Consider the following 15,095-nt stretch of genomic DNA (forward strand, 5'->3'; position numbering starts at 1 on the left):
ACTTAAGCGAGTGCAAGGCGATATTATTATGGAGCCCTATCATGCGATTATTATTCATCGGCATGTATACGCACGACGACATATACGTAAGTACACTTTTGTGGCGAAATGAAGCACTCTACTCTGCTCTATATCCCTTTGTGAGCACGGTGGAAAGCGTTGCGCAGGCTAGCGCGACGTGCAACTGTGGCCACCCCTGTCAAGGTACCTCTATGCGTCCCGTCAATCCTGCATCCCCGCTCCCGCCATTTGCTCCTATGAGGAAATACGACTTATACGTCGTCCAAGGTAGTACGCATATCAAATACTGGTATGATGATTGGCGTGATTGGCCAAGGAAATTTTAAGATAGTGCTCCTGGAGTGGCAGCCCCCGAAGCTTCGCGCCAGCGGAGTGTGAAGCCAGTGCATGCCCCTGCATACTTCCCTTCTGAAAGAGAGCCGTGCTTTTGCTTTGCTAATGTAAATCCTATACTTTTTTTAAAAAAACACACCAAGGACCTCAGGGAAAGCTACCATGTGACTCGTGGAACGCATGCAAACAGGGAGAAAATGAGAGTTCAGTGATTATTTGGAAATATCATAATTAAACCAGCAACTTTTAAGTTCCGCCACCCATTATACTTAGCCTGCGCCCAATGTTCACTAAATGAAAACTCGGTGTGGCGTTAAGGTCTCTCGGGATATTGGAAAACTTAGCGAATAAAGGGTCGCATAACGCTTTCAAGCACTTGCTTAATAAATATTTGCAAAGGCTGTAATTAACAGATGATTTTGAAACATTTGCCACAAATTACGCATAGGACCTTGTGAACATTTTATCACGTTGAGTATTTTAATGGCATTGGCCACACTTCCTGGGTGTCTTATAAAATACGCTTGTAAAGAACTGGAACGCTTATATAAATGATTTGTTGTAAGTAGCCGACGCACTTCAAACGTTCGGTGCACATCACACATAATAGAGAGTTTTAGAATAGGGGCCCCAAACTTTTGGGTCCTAAAAGAAGTAGTGTTGAAGCCACTGCGCATGCGCGAGACGCAAACTGCGTTTGGGTTTTGCGTCGGGCACGCTATTTCACTAATTTAGCGGGAGCCCCAAATGCTGCCCCAAAATATTTGCATCAACAAATATGGCGGCATCTATCGGAGCGACGGCTCCAACCTAGCACCAAACTGGGCTCGATTCGTGGTAATGCGCGAAGTTCCCAAGCTAGGAGAAGGGAATGCGGTTATTGCTTTCTTTCACCCTGCGTGTGTTATGAAGATTGATTCATTAGACACCGCTGATTGCGAATTCGATTGTCGATTTCATGGCTCGTAGGCCTAACACGCCTTAGCTTGGCTGGTGAAGGCACGTAAAGTTGGTTACTCGAAACTAAGCGCAATTAATTGCTTGCTGCTAATAGAATAACCTCTAAATTGTAACTAAGCGCGAAAACACGAAAGTCACAATTATTCTTGTTATAAATGGTATAAATTATTTAATTATTTCTAATAGATTTTATTCGACGCCATAGTGGCGCTGTCAGCGCAATACGCTATCCGCAAGCGCAAAGCCCTATTCTAATTCTGCGTTCCCCAACTCTAACACCCGCAAAACTCTTTGGAGCCCCAAACTTTTGTGGCCCCTTGTTCTAAAACTCTCTAATATTGACCCTATACGCTTCAAGTATAGAACAGCTACCGCCTTTGAGTCTCCCATGGCAGCGCGGAAAGCTTGTAAGCGTTTCATTTAAAGCCTCTACAAAGACAAGACACAGCGAATTAGCAATTTTCGTTTAGCCCCTTAATAAGACACCGACTTCCAGAGTTCTTTTGGAACACATCACCCTGAAAATGCCCCTTATTCCATCTTAATATGGGAATATATTGTTACGTGATTCCACGTAATAATATAAACTCAGTGAATTGTCTAGTTCTGCCAAGATACCGTAAAATCCCGCGCATAACGTTTTCGAGCGCTTCTAGAGTCGCGTGCACTAGCTTTCAAATCCACCATAAAATAAGAGCTCATCGTTTCTATTTAAAATATTACCTCTCTCTGACTACTGATCTCGTGATCTCCCATAACTTTTTCCAGGACATTCACGCTTCATCCTAAAACCAGTTAGGAAAAGATGCTTTTGTGATGCGGCGTAACGTTAAGTTCAGGCCTGTACGAGGAAATTAGCACATATAAACGCGCAGGAAGTGAGGGGAAAGCGCTTCATATTTTCCACTAAAGCCTAATGTCTTTTCGTGCCCTGAGTAAGATGACAGCACTTGGATGTAATCGGCTGCAGTGTGCGGCTACTGACGTTCAAAACACGTGTATGCCGCTCGCGTGACAGAATGTCCGCAATCATTTGCTAAGCAACTATTTTTTTACTTGTATTACGTTTTCATTTTGTATGCAGCACATTTTTACCACGCTCCGAGTTGCGCATGTTTAAAATATTCTCACTCTAAATTGGGAATGCGGACTTAGAACATGTTTTAGCTTGCCGCAATTTTCATAGCCTGTGTGATGTTACTTGTTGGCAATAAGCGAATTCTGTCACACACCATTCTCTACCCTGCATACAACTGTTTTTTATTTCTAATACTGAGAAGCAAGCTCACACGTGTATTTACACTTTCATTTTTATGTTATTTTCGCTACAAACGCGTGTGTGCATTTTAACGGTGGCACAGCAAGGATGCAGTCATGGGATGACCCTCTAGCGTTGATGACGGTGTAATAAAAGTGACGTATAATTTAACTCGATGTCCTGCTTCAAAGCTAATGTTGTCACATCAGTTATTAGAATGTCGGCTTGTAGCGTTCTTTCATGCTAAGTGAAATTTACATATATAAAGCAAATGCTATCAACATAACGCGTATTGTTTATTGTTCATTTCAATGTATGCCAACAGCTGAAAAGCCTTGGCGCCAGTACACTATTGCATACGAAGTGCATAAACATAGGAAGTAGAGGTACAGAGCCCCATTTTTGTGCAAGGGAATGAAAAAAACATTTAACTGGCTATTAAAAGCATTAGCGTTGAGATAGATATCGATGTCAGATGAACTGGTATTGTACACTTGCTGCTCATGGGTACCTTTAAGTTAATAAAGCGTCAGTGGCTTCATATGTGGCTCCCAAATAACAGCGCTGTTTGGGCAGTGCAGTTTAGGACCCTTTTAGTGAGAGAAATGCAGAAAAACTCGAAAAAATACAAAAGCTAGCTGTCCGTTACGCCTACAAACGGCTCAAACGACTTGACTCACCCTCAGCCATGCTATAGTATATACAATTGTCCGATCTAGAACCTCTTGCTCAAAGAAGGAACTCTGCACGTCTTAACTTTTCAGCTTCTCTCTGCTTCGGAAACCTGTAAATGCAACCACACGGTTACTTAGACAAGCATACCGGTCGAACCTCACGTCGCCAGCATAGTCACCACACCAAGCCCGTATTCGCGAGGAACGTATTCCCGTGGCAAGCCCGTATTCCCGTGGCCAAGGAACGAACCACCAACTTCGTTTAAATTTGATTATAAAGCAAAGCGAAGGAATATAGGTACGACTCGGCATCGAACAGGTGAGCTCTCAACCTGGGACGGGCGTTTCGTGATTAGGCCACGACTAAGCCACGAACTCACCTTCAATTTTGTTTGCCTCTTTAGCAGATGAGAATAACTCCAGAGAGGCGGTATCTTTACCCACAGTTTCATCTTTAACCCCAATGTTTTCCATCGCTATGCTATTCACTCATTCTCCGTTGTCGCTTCGAAAATCCTTGTTTCCACGCTCGCTTCATGAAAGTATACATTCAGCTGTGACCTCTTCACATTTTTTTTATTATTATTCTAGTCAAACCGCAGCCAGTTTGCTTTATATGACTCAAAGAGGCTTACGATGTGCATACGAATCACGCCGATTCCCATAAAAAGTGCAGTCTTAATACCTCCGTTTCGAGCAGAAGAGTTTCAATTCAAATCCTTTGGTGACTATCATAATTTTTTTTTTCTTACCGAAGCTTTCTTGCGAATTCTGCCGGGTTCTTTTTTTTTTTTCTTTTTTTTCCGTGGCTACTGGATACTGCTGCTCACTCACCGAATAGCTCAGACATTGAAAAAAAGCTTTTAAACTACGTGGCCAGATGGTGGAATCAAACCTCGGTTCCGCAGCACATCAGCCCGACGCTCCAACCATTCATCCACCACAATCGCACGGGAGCTTCTACCGTGCCAACGCGAACTTGCTCTTTGACATGACCGCCGCGTGTGTCACATTTCGTAGCACGTGTGCGCGACAACGCATGCGCGCGCCAGCTTTCCCTGCGCCAAAGACGCATGAATGCAATGTGTAAATTTACAGCACTTGATTAACTGGCTTCACGAAGGTGTCGCTTCACAAAGATTCTGAGATGCGCGCTGGATCTGCTTAACTTCTTTCCTTGCTCGTTTTCTAGGTTGAAGAGCCAAGTGACCATCTACGACACAACGAGACCGAAATCGGCTCCTACGATGAGCCCGTAACAATGTTATCGCTTCCAAGAGAACTTTGCAAAGAGAAAGCAAAGTTAACTGAAGTCACAATCTGAAGTTGCGCTGGTATTAAAATGCGCATTGAGTGTCGGCACATTTGGTTGAGCGCTTTGTTCAAGTTAAAGCGCGATAATTCCGAGCGTTGCCGTAACGATAATCGAAGCCCAAGTTATAGTAATGTCCGCGTTGGTGCGTGGGACTTATTTCTCGCGAATAACGATAAAGATTTCAAACGGCACTGACATTACGAAACATACCTCTTTAGTGTCTCATCGCTGCATAAGGAGATCGTATTGTGGCTCAAGAAAAAAGGCAAGAAAAGTACGATTTAGTTCTTTCGTCAGTCCGACGCTTGAGTTAGCGCAACGAGAAAAAAAAATTACGCAACGCGGTAAAAAAAGAAGGTTTCTGGGAAAGTTGCCATCGTAACAGAAAGGGTCCATTAAGTTGGGAAGCATTTGAATAACAATGAGCTCAATTATTCAGCTTCCGGAAGGACACATCCGGCTCTTTGATACCGCATTCGTGAGTCGAAAGAAAGTTTTGTGCGCCTTATTTCTCAGATAAATAAAGGTAAAAAGAGTTCTGTACCATCGAATTGAGCAACCAAGTTCCTTCGCCAGAATTTAATTCTAGTTTTCAGCCCTAACTTTGTAAATGTGGTGTTCCTTTCTTTCACTCTCTGTCAGCAAGGCGATAACGCCGTAATTCGGTACGATATATCGCAGAATTTCCGCACGTTTCCCGCCTGCTGCTTGAACTTGACTTCGAAAGCGATCGATTGCTAAATCAATCTAACGCTTACTAAAAGAAAGGAAAATATAATGTCATCGCCATATAATCACTGTAGTTATACGGCTCAGAAGACCACCAGAGGGCAAATATGCCACTAATTACGCGAATAGGTACGCCCATCTTTGTCACTTTTTCATTCATTTGTTCGGGAGAGCTTATAATGGCGAAGCAGAAGAAAATGTTAACGTCGTGCGTAAATGTGCGTAAATGAGATATGCCGATGGCATTTTGATTAAACATAAATTTGAATGCAGAGAGCCGGACGGTTTTGGCGAAGAGCCTTCACTGTCCCAATTACCACTTTTTCTTCCTTGTGATGCCACAGCAGAGTTTCATATATTGTATTATTTTCAGCCGTTTGTTTCAAACGAAAGAGTATAGTAACAATAAAGAGAGACTCTACTTCGTACTAAGCGGCAGGTTCTGAAAGACCGCGTTTAATTATTCTCTCCAGCTAACACAGCTGGAGGGCCACATTGGGGCGATCATCAGGCAATATCGCCAGTTGTACTTGCCGGCATCCTGCTAGACAAAGGATTTCAGTTCCTTTTTTTCGTACTTTTTTTTTTCCTTTCTCACGCAGGAAGGCTGACAAGGGTTTGTCGGTGCAGAAAAGACGACATTCAAAATTCTATGAGCCCCCCCAGGCTTTCCCACTCGCCTAACTCCCCTTAACCAAGATGTCCGACTTCTCTTTATTAGCACTCGAATGTACTGGAGTATGGTAGAGTGGGCCGAACGGCGTTCTCTCGCTGACGCGTCGCGTGTGGAAAAATTTTGCGAGGGCGCTGCGAGCGAACTGTATTGGGGTGGAGACGCGCTTCGCGGCATATTTAACGTAATCTCGCGGCGGGCCCTGAGACCGATTGCGCGCGTACGCTCTTAGAATAGTGCTCTATTTCCACTGCACTTTGATACTGGCACCTTTTTGCTACCTATGCATATTTGAGGCATGGATTATGCAGCATGACATCTGCGCTTTTGCTCTCGTTGTAAAGTGCGTCGTCTGCTAGCGAGCGCGCGTTCGTTGCGCGGTGGCTGGCGGACGCCCAGTTTTTCTTGCAAAAAGTCTGTGAAGTAAAATTTTTTATGGTTTTACTTGCATTGGTGCATCCGCGACTCTTGTCGGCCGGTACCAACTGTAGTTTTATCCAGGTGAACTGCTGTTTTTAACATTGTTTTCTAAATGTAACACGTAATTTTTGCCACAGAGGCCGCCTATCTGCAACATGAAGCTACGTAAGAGAATGTTATTGATATCGTGTCATTTGACGCGCGCTTCTTGTTGGTGAAAATATTGATCAGGGACAATGATCAAAGAAAATAATATGATAGTGAAATAAACCAGGTTCATTAACTGTGTGGCGCAAGGACATGCAGGTGAACAATGCACTTCTATGTAAATGTAAGGGTACATAGACATATATATCCACGACATATATGCAAGAGAAAAATCATCAAATATTCTAAATGCACTGATTGAAGAAGTGAGAACTCCCGTCCGGAATAAGCGTGTTTCTTTTAAAAGCTGCACCAGCCCCACGTGAACCAGTAGACTTTCCGAGAAGACGAACCAAAGCATTATTGGACATTAATATGAACAACAGTTTTAGGAACAAGATATTGCCTACGTGCTCAGACTCAATCGGGGAGACCGGGAAGTCTTTACGAAGGTAATCTCCATGGCTTGTCTGGCGACCTCCTTCAACATGCCAGCAGACGAAATGAAGTAGAAACATATAGTCCAATTGAATGGTATTGCTATTCACATCGTATTCAACTTCAGAATGCACTAATAAAAATTACTGAATAGCTGTTTGGGTTCGAATGTAACGAATAACATCACTTTTGAAGTCTCGAATGCGTGGGGCCGATATAAGGGAGGACCTTCATTCCGAATGATTGTGCTTCCGGAGAATCGTGGCTGTTGAGCAGAGGCGCACGAGTTCCTGAGAGAATTAACGCAAGAGTGCTAATCAGTTTTGCTGAACAAACTCCTAGCTGTCATTCAATATAAACGCCCCGTTTTGTGACAGCCTGTAAATCTGCAAACTTTATTCAGGCAAGGAAAACAATTGTGACAGTATCACCATGTCTGCAAGACTGTAACCCATTAAAACTGGGTGCCCAATGTGATAACACACTTATCTTCTTCAACGAACACAGCAGATCTACAAATATCTCTACGTGTATGTGAGGCATGCCGTTCCTTTAAATGCTTCATTATTGTCCTTATGATAGTGCACCGGATAACTGAAAGCAGCCGTTTGTAATGCAGAAGCTGCTTAGTTGAGCGGACGTACAGTCGATAACGGCATTACATTTAGGTATGAAATATAATATGTTTTTCTTAGAACATGTTTTTCTCACAAAGCAGACTCGAGGATAATTTATTTCGTTTACACCCCTAGAAAAAAGCCGAAGGACGCAGCTACCTTCTTTCTCTTTCTTGATTTCTTTAATTAAACAAATTCTAGCGTTTTACGCCTGGAGATATGCTTATGAGGCACCCTATTCAGTTCTCACCATCTGGAATTCTTTAACGTGCACCTAAACAGAATTACACGAGTGTTTTTCCATTTCGCTCCCATCGAATTCCGCAATCTGGTTCGGACCCGTGAGCTCGATTTTAGCAGCGCAATGCCTTTTCCAATTAACAGCGAAGCTTTTAACAACTAATTCTGATCTCGAGATTGTTTGGGTGGCCTGCACGATGTCATCTTCTAGAATACTAATAGGTAATTGTTACCGTGCACCAGATTCTAACAATTCTTTCATTAATGCTCTCCGCGACACAATCAACAAAGCCATTGAACTCTTCCCGGCTGATTTAATTTATCTTCTTGGGGATTTCAATTATCCACTAATCGATTGGACGAATTTATCATCTCCTTGTCATATATCGTCTGAATTCATCAACTTGTCTTTAGACTTTAATCTCTTTCAAGCTGTCACGAAACCCACACGTGGTGCCAATGTTCTAGATCTCATTCTTAGTGCAGCACCTGAAACAATAGGTCACATAGAATATTTGGATGGTTTCAGCGACCACCATTTGCTCCAAATAACGATAAACACAACGCCACCGGTTACGGGTAAAACGACAAAACAAATTCGTGATTACAATAAAAGCAATTATAAAACAATAATCTCAGAATTTGAAACTTTCTTCGAAAACACAATGTGGCCGTCATTTTACGATAGATCCGTTGAAGAAAACTGGGTCATGTTTAAAAATACACTGTGCGCATTAGTAGACATGTTCGACTTGTTAATATAACTTACGATAAGTTGCACCCTTGGTTTACTAAAAAGCTTCAGCGCATGAGGAACAAGAAGAAACGCTTGTATAATATCGCTAAGCGAGATCGCACATCAGCAGCGTGGCAGAATTACAAAACGTACCTTAAATCGTACTGCTCAGCTTTAGGCGAAGCTAAAGATAAATATTTTTCTAATGATCTTCCGGAGCTGCTTAAGAACAATCCTGCCAAGTTTTGGAAAATAATAGAGCCTAACAACGAATCAGATGAATTATCATTACAAAACAGCAGCAATATTTCTATTCCAGTCAGTGAATGTTCGGAGGTCTTTAATTCATTCTTCAGCTCTGTATTTACACAAGAGAACACTTCAAATATACCTTTTGTATCAGAATTAGGCTACCAATACATGGAACCTATTGAAGTCACTTTGGAGGGCCTCTCTTCTCTCATAAATAACCTTAATATGTCTTCTTCATGTGGCATAGATGGTATAAACTCAAAGATTTTAAAGAATACGGTAGAAATATCTAGCAAAATTCTTTTTTACATATTCAGACAATCACTTGCGACAGGCCACCTTCCCGCAGATTGGAAGATGGCGAAATTTATACTTGTATTTAAAAATGGCAACAGGAACTCCTGTGAGAATTATCGTCCCATTTCATTGACATGCATTCCCTGCAAATTGCTTGAACACATTATCGCTTCGCAGATTTACAGACATCTTGAGACTAACAAATTCCTTTTTCATAATCAGCATGGCTTTAGGAAGGGCCTCTCGTGCGATACACAGTTATTTGAATTTACAACAGACCTACACACTAACTTAAATTATAACTTACAAATTGATTGCTTGTTCCTTGATTTTTCGAAGGCATTCGACCGTGTCGCACATTGTCGCCTAATATCAAAACTCCCTGCACTTAAATTAGACTGTCTTACCTTGTCATGGCTCCGAAATTTCTTGTCTAATCGTCAGCAGTTTACTATTGCAAATAACTACTCTTCCTCCGTAACAGACGTTTCTTCTGGTGTACCACAGGGTAGCGTCCTCGGTCCCTTGCTTTTTCTAATATTTATTAACGACTTACCTCAAAATTTGTCCTCCACCATCAGAATATTCGCCGACGACTGCATAATTTATCGCCCTATTAAAAACTCAGATGATCATCTCGTTCTTCAGCAAGACCTTCAACAAATCAATAACTGGTGCAATAAATGGCTAATGACTTTAAATACCACAAAATGCAAAGTAATGTCTTTTACCCGGAAGTCGGCAACCTCACAGTATCCCTACCATATTAACAATTACACTGTTACAACAGCTACACAATATAAGTATCTAGGGGTTCTATTCACATCAAATCTTTCTTGGACAGAGCATATCACGTCCATTTCAGCTAATGCCTCCCAATCGTTGGGGTACTTGCGACGCAACTTAAGAAATGTTCCTTCAAATGTTCGCAAGCTAGCTTACCTAACTCTCGTTCGTCCCAAGCTCGAGTATGCATCTCCCATTTGGTCCCCTCACCAGAAATACCTAATTGAAACACTAGAACGGATCCAGAATAGAGCAAGCCGCTTCATCATAAACGATTACAGCTACCAGTCTAGTGTTACACAAATAAAACTTAAGCTTTCATTACAATCCTTGAGCACTCGCCGAGACATTGTCCTTTTAACACTGTTCCACAAATTCCTTCACTCCACTCGAACACCCGCATGCTTGAAACGACCCTACTCCACGTCACATAGGCTTCATAATCATTTCAGCTATGCCCGCCTTTACGGGTCTACAAAGGCATTCCATTACTCTGCTCTTCCTCATGCTATCAGAATATGGAATTCGCTCCCGGACAGCATTGCAAGCCAATCTAACTACGATTCATTCCGTAATGCCTTGACTGAATACATGACTAAAGAAAAGTGAAGTTTTACGTTTGTCGCACAATGCTTTCTATACTTGCACTATATTTACAGCTTATTTTCGCATTATTACTGTTATGTCGCTATGTTTACCGTTTCGTTGGAATGTCGCGTCCGTAACTTTTCTGTCATTGTTTTTCATCATTACTGTTTTTATTAATTACACGACTTCACTGAAAACAATCTGTGTGATTTATTCCTTGTTATTATATTATGTTTTTTTATGTTTCTTCTTTTCCCTAGTGAATTGTGATCTAAATAATTCTTTTTTCATCTCAGTTGTACTTTGGTTGTAGGTTGTAAACAGATACGGTTTATAGATGTCTTGTATTCAATGTACTGCCCCCCTTACTCAATGCCTCACTTTGAGGCCTGTAAGGTATCTTTAAATAAATAAATAAAAAAAACTACCTTCTCCACTATCGTGTCCACGTGAAGAAAAAATCCCGAAGGAAGTGCGATGCCAGGCCGACCTGCGGCGGAGGTGACGCAGGCGTTAGGCACTCCCCATACGTGGGCCGATCCCGAAGATAGTACAATACCGGACCGACCCGGCGGCGGAGGTGCAGTTCGCCATTAAGGGGCCCACACACACAGCTTCGCTGGACATCCTTCTTCACAAAGTGGAAGGGCACCGAGTTTTGTTGTTGTTGTTAAGCATGGACTGCACAAAAAATTTCACACGGCTTACGGGCCAAAGGTTAGCATATATAATCGCTACCTAAAACTGTTCTTGGGTCCCGAGTGCCGACCGCAGTAAAAGAACCCGTGCCACTTATTCCGCGTTCTGTTACGCGAGGAAGACAGAAACATGAATGGAATTTTCCACTGCAGTTTTTTTTCTCTTTCTATAAGAATACTTACTGTAAATCTGAATACAGGGCGCCGGATGGTACCGATATGTTTTATTTGTTTGAAGCGGCAAGCAGGACGTTTACGTGTTATTTCCGTCGGCGTTCCGCAAGACCCAATGATGAAGAACTATATGCGCAAAAATGCACACGAGAGATACATACTTCTTGAAGAACAAGAAAGAGAACTCAGTGCCCTTCCACTCTGTGAAGTAGGATGACCAGCAAAGCTGTGTATACGGGCCCCTTAAGCGAACTGCGCCTCCGCCGCAGGTCGGCCCGGAATTGCACTATCTCCGGGATCGGCCCACGTATGGGGATTTTTTTTTTCTTTTTTTTTTGCTTAGCACGCCAATGACACGAAAATTTCCTTGGACAGTAGAGGTATACAGCTGCGTTGTACAATATTTGTTTTCTAAAGGGAACCGTACATTAACATAGTAAGGTGAAAGCCGACACTGCGGCCGCAATGCACGCGCAATCACCGTGCGGTATTGAAAATTAATAAAATAAAGTAGAGAAAGAAAGGCGTCTATTCCTATTTGAGCGTACTGATCGCCAACAGTAGCGCGCGAAGCAGTACGAACGACCCCGCCGAGCAGAATCGCCAGCAGTTTCCAACGCGCAACGTTGATGCGACCCAATCACTTATATCCACTTCGATCGCAGCGCCGCCGCAGCATTTTTCGTCTTTACACGCCTCACTGCAAAGCATGCACCGCCCCAGCCGTTCGTCCTACTCAACAGTATTCTAGTACACTCTAATAGCACTGCGGAAGCTGAGAGGCGCATTTGAATGGTGCGAGCGGTGGAGGGCATCAGGCATGGCAACACGAGTACGCGCGCTGTTTCCTTATTTGCGGTTCCATCCTTAGGTCTGCCATTCTGCTTAGGTGAGGCGAGACGTGTGGAAAAGCGCACTTGCTAGCGTTTTGCGTGTCCAGTGTTGAGCGCGGAACAAGGCAATACTGATGAGGCCGGCGGGCGTTGTTTTGCATTCGCAGGTAGGTTTGCCGATATAGCGAAATATACAACTGGCCAATGGCACGTGCGCCTACTGCATGCTTGTGAGCCTTGCCACAGTCAACCTCAAGCGAATGCGTCCGGACTCCGTGGAAGTGAAAGCAAACGTCGCCTTGGCTTTCGCGTTGTCTGCAAGTTAGGTCAGTTTTAAACTTGTGGTGTACCATGTATATTCGCTGAGAAATTAATTATGCTTGCCTGAACGGATAGGGGTTGTGATTCAGGCTTGCTGACATGTCATCACGAAGGCGTTTACTGCATCACGACTAATACGTTGACACAGAAGAACAACAGGACGCACAACAGCGCTAACATCCAGTAACCAAAGTATAGCGTTCTAACTTTGCCGGAAGTTAGCGCTATGTGTGTGACCTGTCCTTTCTCCTCCCTCCGTGCGCATGTACTAGTTGGGCTACGCACTGAACGCTTTCGTTTATCCGCTCGTACGCTTCTAAGTCTCTTGAACAAGCTATCAATTGCTATGCGCCAAAGCATTCTAACATCCTAACTTGTTACGTGACGTGCACGCAGTGTGCTGTGCAATGTTGGTGCTTTAAATTTATTCGAACCGCGAGTAAACGCGTTAGGTATCCCTGTTTGAGCTAGCGTGCGCATGCGCCTCAGAGTGCGTGCGTGTGCGCATATGTGCATCTTCTTGCTCGTGGGTGCGAGCGACCACGTGTGTAATTATTACCTTTGACTGTTTTATCATTTCTACTGCGGACAAGTCACGCAGTGTTGTTTCATAAGCTCAAGTCACTCTGTATACCATTGTGCTACGCCGAGTGGCGTTTAATATTGCAACAAAATAAAACGTGTTCTGCCAGTTTCTAAAAGTCGCATGGCGTAAGAATTCGCATGCCAGAGCTCGAGACATGAAAAAAAGCGCGATATTCTTCCTTTTTTTTTTTTTTTTTTTCCAGGCTCTTTGGCACGTCAGTGTTCTTCCTGTTTCTGGAAAAAAAATGGATAGAACGAGCAGTTCCATTCGTTTTTTCTGTTTTCGTCCTAATTACAGCGCAGCCGCGTCTGAACATAGCATTTGCGAACGCACGCATAAAAAACGGTAGTTCCTAAGCCCTTGATAGAGACCCATTCGCATCGCGAGCCTATTTGTTCGCACTGCAAAGCACCGAATGCGCAGAACACACGGGTTTGCTGATCCAGTTTGCCAGCGCGACTTTCGTCCTCCGTGTTGGTTGGTTATTAATGGGCTCTATAAGCACGCGTGCTTCTACTCTGCGCTTTTCGGCCATGCAGTGAGCCCTCGCGTCCAAACGCTATTCTGTAACAGTCAACCGTGCAAAATTATAGTGCCTGGTTACAGCGGGAATTCAAGTTGAACGTGATCGCGCACAAGTTTCTCGGCGAGTCCTATAATGCGCTCGAGTCGGCTCGGCCAGAGCAGCATACGTCGACACGTGCGGGTGTCGTCCTTGTCACTTCGCGTTTGCCGATCCGTGAACCGACGCATTCCGGTCAGGAAATGGGAGCTGCCTTAGGCTCTTTCTTCTCAGTTTTTTTATTTTTTTTATTTTAGAGTGGTGTGACATTTGCGAACGTTTATGTACATACGCTCGTACGCAGAGTTAAACCCTTGGCGCCTAAACGGCGACATTTAGGGGCAAAACGCAGGCCCCTTGATCTTCATATCTTATACACTTCTTTTACCCTGTGCTGAACAAAAATAAGCGTATTCCGGTTTCCCTTTTGTCGTATACCCCGTTATGCAGCGTAACATTCACGAAATGTATCGTACGACGGTTTTGTGCCGCCAAACTCTCCTAACTTTTTTTTTTCTTTTCCGTTGTGTACGACACGATTCTTGACAGTGTGACGTTGTGCTGTGACTGACGTATTCTTGAAGTTGAAGTAAATATGTATGTTAAGCAAATTTGTCACCGGCAATTTAATATCACGTTGGGGCGTTTTCATAGTAATCATAATCGGCATCATTTTAATTAAATAGAGTTCGCTATAAAGGAATATCACAAGTCCCCGTTTATCCGTTCTAAATAGACTGAATGCGCCCGTAATGCCAGCTAACTTCCTCATATTATCACTCTATATGATCATCTGACGGCGCCCAAGGGCGTTCCTTTTTTTTTTTTTTTTTTTTTTAGAACACGCGGATCTCAACTTTGGTAACATTCGGCATTGGACAGTCCGGAGTTGACGCCAGTAGAAATTTTGTCAAGCACCTAAATGTGCAAGTTGATCCGCGAGTTCATCGAAAGTAAACCTTCGTAAACCCGTCAGTGGGTAAAAACAGCGCAGCGGTGGGACAGCGGTGGGACACAGTCCCGTTTGCTTTGGACTACAGTAAATCTTCAAGCGGTTGCGTCACTCTTTTACTTCGCAGTTTAAAGCGTAATTTAAGAATGCGCTGTTATTCTTTATAATCATCGTATACTGTAATTTCTTGTCTTTTTCTCCCTTAGTGGAAAGGAGCAGGCTGCAGCACGCCGACTCAGGCCAACCTCTCGGCCACCCCTGTAAATAAATTTTCACTCTCGTCAGTGCATTTCACATGCTAAGCTACAAGCAAGAGCGGCATTGTTAGTGGCTTGACTGTTTTAGCATGCTTAAAGAACATGGGGTGCAACAGTCCCTCCCTTGTTCACTTTTCCTTTTTTTTTCTGTGTTTTCATATTAGTCCACCTGTGTCCTGGCCCTGACGATGGCTTATTCTAAAATACCGTCTTGTGTTTTCCATTTTA

This window comes from Dermacentor andersoni, chromosome 4, assembly GCF_023375885.2.
Source record: "Dermacentor andersoni chromosome 4, qqDerAnde1_hic_scaffold, whole genome shotgun sequence".
NCBI classification, from domain to species: domain Eukaryota; kingdom Metazoa; phylum Arthropoda; class Arachnida; order Ixodida; family Ixodidae; genus Dermacentor; species Dermacentor andersoni.